Source organism: Myripristis murdjan, chromosome 6 (genome assembly GCF_902150065.1).
Source record: "Myripristis murdjan chromosome 6, fMyrMur1.1, whole genome shotgun sequence".
NCBI classification, from domain to species: Eukaryota; Metazoa; Chordata; class Actinopteri; order Holocentriformes; family Holocentridae; genus Myripristis; species Myripristis murdjan.
In genome coordinates, this window is record NC_043985.1 from 35,229,115 (window position 1) to 35,236,081 (window position 6,967).

At 43.2% G+C, this 6,967-nt stretch overlaps 1 protein-coding gene across 1 annotated transcript in view; it reads left to right on the forward strand.

Moving 5' to 3' along the window:
* The first annotated feature begins 4,976 nt into the window (after positions 1 to 4,976).
* Positions 4,977 to 6,967, forward strand: part of lamb4 (laminin, beta 4) — a 36,975-nt gene continuing 34,984 nt past the window's right edge. The window contains 1 exon segment of the mRNA XM_030053665.1: positions 4,977 to 5,029. The gene's annotated coding sequence lies outside the window, so the exon portion shown is untranslated.

The following is a 6,967-nucleotide window of genomic DNA, read 5'->3' on the forward strand; positions in this document are numbered from 1 at the left end:
TTGTATTAAAAGAGACTAATACTTTAATAATTCAGCAGCACAAAAGAAACGTATACGCTTCTTGCGTAACAACTTTATTTAACTATTTGGTACAAAAAATAAGAATCCTGAGCTCTGTTATAAGCATTTTTCAGACTTCAGTCATCACCGTCACACAGAAAACCTGACGGTGGTGACGTCTGACGGTGGAGACAAAAACCTGCTCTTTCACATGATCAGCATGAGTTGTTCACATTAGCCAGCTTGTTTTCGCCCTGTTGCTGCCTGCATCAGACCTCTTCTTAAAAAGTATATATTTATTCAATAATCTAATTTAATATTTTTTATACAGAAGTGACGGTGTTGATAATTTATGGTTGTGACAGTAGCAGTGTCCAAAAATATGAAGAGATTTAAGAGAAAATAGCAAACTTCCAGGAGCCTGAGTGGTCTTGAAGCATGCAGTAGAGCTGAAGGTTTGAAAAGGGCTCCTCAGGAATGTAATTGACCTTGTAGTTTTTTTATTATTATTTTTTAAATATATATCTGACGGTGGTGACGAATATGTGGGACACATTTTGAGCAACCACAAAATAATAGTAAATATTGTTCAAAACTCATCATTTGTAGTTTTTAATACATATTATGATGTACTCTTTCATGTGGTAAAGATATTATTCAATGAAATTATTACTTTTTGTTGTTTTAATCAAGTTGAAATGATTATCTCCTATCCGAGGACAACTGGTTTTGTAGGCCATGGGCCAGCATATTATCATTAAATTAATACACTTTAAAAATAAACCTATTAAAGAACCTTACAAATGTGCAAAGGACCCCCTAATTATGCCCTTGATTCTTTTTATTCATTAAAATGTTGTAAATTTCCAACAGAAATAGCATTTTTCTTAGTGGGACATGATTTATGCAAATTCCCAAGAATCAGTGATGAGCAACATAGTCAAGTCATTTTATTGACTGAGGAAGAAAATATAGTTGTCATTTTGTTGTGACGGCATCTCAAGGCCATTGGAGGGGGAATAAAAGTTTGGTGTCACAGTTCAGCCAGGGCCCAAATGCAGACGCACCAGGCTCAGACAGACTAACTAGACAAACTACAATCTGGCAAGCAAACAAGGAAGCGGCCTGGTCTAAATCCTGGAGGTAATGAGCAGAGTCCTGTCAGGTGTGTGGCAGAATGAGCAGGCAACAAACTGACAGGTTGACAGGGGATACCGAGTAGTGGCCGCAGGTGTGACAGGTGAGTGTCTAACCTCAGGAGGGTAGAGCTTATGATGAGCAGCTGAGTCCATGACATCCAGAGGCGGGGAGGGGGGTGATATTCAGGGAAAAAACCTCAGAATTTCCAAGATTAAAATTTTAAATTTGAGAGAAAAAAACTCACATATTTATGAAAAATTCTTAGATTATAAAGTTACAAATTTAAGAGAAAATCTCAGAAAATCAGTTTTTCTCCTCCTCTCTGTGTCAGCGGCTCCACCTGTGCTGCCCCCTGCTGGCCGTGTCTCAGGCCTGCAGCTGATCCCCTCAGCAGATTCTACTCTGACATGGGATTCAGGAACACATCTATTAGAACGAATGGCGCCGCCGAGCTAACACTAGTGGCTACAAACAATTTCCCAAACAATTACTCCCCAGTCCACGTGTTCGCTATAACACTCGTTCCGTCTCAGGACAGTCTGGGCACGGCAAAGGGCTCCTACAAGTCGATACGTGGTGTAACGTCGATCGTAATTTAAGTAGAAAAAAGTTGCGAAAATGGTTTAAACCCACCTGTAGCTTGTCTCTTTCGCAGCCTCCCCACTGCTCTGTCCGAGACTAAACTATGGCAGCTTAATAATTACATGCAATTGGCCGCGCTGACCCACGTGACCACATGATGTCACCAGCAACGTAAGGCTGATTGGGCAACTAGCCCAGGTGACCATCACGTGGGATGAGGAAGAAATACCGCGACATTTGGATTTATTACCTGGGTTACAATTGACCTGTGGGCATTTCCTCATGATGGGCCGGGGTTTGTGGTGACGAGCAGCCAAGGCAGAGCTGAGCCTGCAGGGCTTCACATCACACACTGACGCTGTCAGGCTGGTGGAAACGCCAAGAACCACCTTTACCCGTCTTTAACGCCTTTCACAATCAGTCTCTTATTGTCTCTACATTACACCAACAGGATGATGGGAACTTTGTCTTGTACAAGTGGACACCCATCTGGGCATCGAACACACAGGGAAAAGGTGGGACGGTGCTCCTCCTCCAAGGTGACAGCAACCTGGTGATTTACAACGACGGGAAACCACTGTGGGCCAGCGACACCTGGAGCAACCAGAGCAGCCAGAAGGTCCGCCTGACCGTCACCGATGAGGGTCAGCTGGTGATGACCAGAGACTCCTGCATCATCTGGTCCGCTGGAGAACACTCCTGCCCATGCAAATGAAACGCAGCTAAATATCTGCATGCCTGATGTTAAAAACAAGGCAGTTTGAAATGTAACATGGCTGTCAAGAAAATAAAGAGATGAAACAAGAAATGTGTGTGGTGTTTTTACAGTTGTGATCCTGACAGTCCAGTTAAAGAAGTAAATGTTCAACATGACGTTTGGTAGAAAACAGTGCAGCAGCTAACTTGAGGATTTTGGGCAGATTTTTCTTTTGGTAAAACAACTTAGCCATATTATTATTTTGGGGAAAAATTTGCGTAGATATGTGCACAAATTTATTAACCACAGAGAAATCATATTTATAACTTCCTTGCACCATATTTCAGCCACTGAAAGCATTATCTGCTTACAGAGATGTGGTGTACATGGTAGTGGCTTCAGGGCTGCACCGTGTAAAGGGTTAAAAAAAAAGTGTATACCAGACATAAATACACTCTACAGACAAAGGTCCTGGTCCACCTCCACACTCCACCTGCAGGAGTTTTTCAAGATACAAGATAGAAGACACTTTATTGTCATTGCACTGGTAAACAATACAATGAAATTTCGTTTGGCACGAAAATCAATCCATATAGCAGCTCGTATGTGATCCTAGAAAGTGCTAAGTGTGATAGATAATAACAAAAATAGAAATAACCTCCCATTCTAAATCAAGAGGCATTAATATGGAGTTGGTCTTTTGCAGCAGAACAGCTTCCACTCTTCTGGGAGGCTTTCTGCCAGATGTTGGAGTGTCTGTGGGAGTTTGTGCCAGATGTTGGAGTGTCTGTGGGAGTTTTGAGCCTTTGTGAGCTCAGACTCTGATGTTGGACCAGAGGGCCCGGCTCCCAGTCTCCGTTCTAGTTGATCCAAAGGTGTTGGATGGGGTTGAGGTCGGGGCTCTGTGCGGGCCGCTCAACTTCTTCCACCCCAAACTGAGCCGGCCACGCCTTTATGGAGCTGCTCTGTGCACTGGGGCTCAGTCATGCTGGGACAGGAAAGGGCCTTCCTTCCCCAAACTGGTCCCACAGAGCTGGAAGCAGAGAATTGTCCAAAATGTGTTTGTGCTGATGTTGATGCCAGAGGAGGTTTGGAGCTCTGCAGGTACTGAGGCGGCAGAGCGTCGGACTCTTTTACGCACTATGAGCCTCGGCGCTCGGCGACCCCGCTCTGTAACTTTACGTGGTGCCGCCCCCTGGTGGCCGAGTCGCTGTGGTTCCTAAACGCTTCCACTTTGCAATAATCCCACTTCCAGCTGATGGTGGAATATCTGCAATAATCCCACTTCCAGCTGATGGTGGAATATCTAGGAGGGAAGAAAGTTGAGCAGCTGACTTGTTGCAGCGGTGGCTTCCTGTTCCATCACTATTCCAGCAGCACCTGAACTCAGTGAGCTCTTTAGAACCAGACGCTCTGTCACTGATGTTGGGAAAGGCAGACTGCATGGCTGCTGCTGGAGGTTACACACCTGTGGGGACGGGGCTGAAGGAAACACCTGAGGTCACTGATGAAGAGGTGTGGCCCAGTACATTTGTCCATATAGCATATGCATAGAGTGTAAAAAATGTAAAATTAAAGAAGCCATCAAAAGACTTTGGACCTGTTGAGCAGTTCATTGTTAAAATAATAAATTAAATAAGTTTAAAAACAGACACCCCTGTACATATATATATATATAGATATAGATATAGATATATATAGATAGATAGATAGATAGATAGATATATTCCTGTTTCTTAAATAGTGATTAAATGGCAGTTTCATTGTACTCTACTTGTTAGTATGTTAATACTCAGTCACTGTATAGTTATAGAGCTCAGGAGGAACCTAAAACCCCTCTGTGTGTTCAGACCAGACGCCAAGCAAGTTTTTGATATGATGCAGCTATATGCAAAGTCAATATAAAGACGTGAGTGGACAGGAATTTGCGCTGAGCAATGTAAATAACACAAATTTCCGTGACGCCAATTACGCAAAAACATGAAATTTGTGTCATCTGTGTACTCACGTGTGTTGAAATGTTGTATCGTGGACTCACATAGACTGCAGAGAAGCAGTGCAGTGGGCGCAGCAGGCTGAGCATGGCAGGATCATTTGAGAACTTCATGATTAAGTTGTCAGGGTGTTTGCTAGTACAGAGAGTTCTGCTGACCCTGAGCTGCTGTGTTCAGCCTGTGAGGATGGAGAGACACCGTCTCAGTAACTGGACTGGACTGAACTGGACTGGACTGGACTGTTCAGAGAAAAAAAATATAAAAAATATAAAAATTCAGATCTCTGAATTTTCTTATAAATTTGTGACGTTTCTTCTTGCTTGAGGCAGGCTGATATGCCGGTGATGCATTCACATGTCCCTTCCTGTTTGTGCAGCAGGTCGGGAACCGTGGCGTTCAGATCGGTTCGGACACGCCCCCTCTGAGCTGGAACAGAAGAAACTCCTCAACTTCTAATGAAATATAATCTCCACATCTCTCTCTCTCTCTCCTGCACACACACACACACACACACACACACCGCCGGGGGCTGCGTTTGGCCTTTGCAGAGCTCAGGTGTGCTGCTACATGCTGACTTGCTGAGGCGTTTTTCTCCCGCTGCAGCGACGGCTGGCAGGTAGGAACTCACTCACCTCAACAGCAAATCATTTCATAAATTATTTTAGAAATGAGAAACTTTTACTGAAACAAACAGTTTGTAGGGACAAGAGTTTCCTCCGAAACACTGTTTGTTCATATATATAAATACATATTCACACACACACACACACACACACACACGTGTGTACATATATATATATATATATATATATGTACATTATATGTACATGAATACAGCGCCTCCAGCATCAGGTTTGTTTTCTGTTTTTCTCTCTTTTTTTTTTTGCTGCTGATTTTTGTACAGTGTTTGATCATTTCTTTACATTCTTGCTGCGATTTTATAAGAGCTGTCATTTTTTCTTCCCCAAACGGAGGACACAGTTGGTCACAGTTTAATGTTATACATCTTTAATCTGGCTGGATTATTGGGATTGTTTGATGCATGTAGAGGTGTTTATCCAGCGTTTAGTCGCGGTTGGAGCTGCGTAGTCCTCAGCCTGTTGTTCCGTTCCAAACGCTGAGAGCTTTTGCTTTATTGTGAAAAGCGCGGCGCTTGGTCAGGCTGCTGCTTTGAGAGGCAGATTATATGCAGAGCAGAAACTTTGACATGTGCAGCTGCAGGAAAATCTCTCCCATAGAAAATCAATGCCTCAAATATGCAGGTAAGTACAGGCTGCACCTCGGGTGTTATTACCACGCAGCTCACACACTTTCAGATGAAAACACAAACCACTCAAACTTTTATGGTGAAAGGACATAAAGTGTGATTCTGTGGATTCCTGCAGCCTCGGGCTGATCTGGGGCCAGTTACAGAAAAACAGACTTAAATATAACTGTAAGTCAGACATACAGACACTTCAGTTTACCTGTATAAAGCTGAGTGACTTATGTAAGGCTTAGATAGCCAGCTGCACATTATGGGTACAACAAGACACTTCATAGAACAGGAGAAATGGCGACAGCAACAGCCGCACTCGGCGGCGGAAGATCGACACATTTTGCACCTGGAAATGTTTTCTGCAGAAAATGATGTTTGTTATTTAGCATCGCTGCCTCAGTTTCATTTGATCTGATAAAAAAAAAACTTTAATCAAACAGTGAAAACCTGTTAGCCTGTTAGCCTGCTAGCAAAAAAAGGCATCAGTAACTACATATGCTGATGACACCACTTTCCAACATGGAGGCAGGAGAAACGTCCAGAAGCTTCCGGTTTACTTCAGCGTTTGTCCTCGGTGTCGCTGCGCTGCTCCTCCCTCACCTCGGATCTGCTGCCATCGCTGTGCCGTTTCCTGTTTGAGCGTCCAGACTGAGACACACCTGGACCGATCCGAGCCACACCTCAAACCTCCTCCAGATGTGGTTTGGATCTGATCTGCAAAAATCACATTCCATGTGGTTTTTACTGTCCAGACCTTCCAGAATCAGCCTGGATGTGGTCTGGATGTGACCAAACACAAAACAAAACAAACAAAAGCAAAAACCACACTGAATGTGATTCTTGGTAGTGAGATAAGATCATTTGAGATAATCTGAGATAATCCTCCAATTGTTTCCAGGTCAGTTTTACTTTTTTCAGGAAAACGTGTTGAAACAGGCAGAATGAGGCAGATCAGCCACTGGGATCAAGAAAATTACACTTGATTAAAAAAAAAAAATTCTGAAATCAAGTTGATTAGTGTTGGAAACAAGTGGGATTACCTCAGATAATCTCATCCCACTGGCAGATTATTGACCTTGTTGGAAGAAAAACAAGATTTGAACCCTGAAGGAACTCGGTGACATGCATTTCTTTTTTCTTTTCTTTTTTTTTTGAGTTTCAGTTTTTTCTGCTCGAGGCTTTGTGTTCAGGCACATGTGAACACACACACACACACACACACACACACACACACTCACACTCACACACACACACACACACACACACACACACACACACACACACACACACACACAC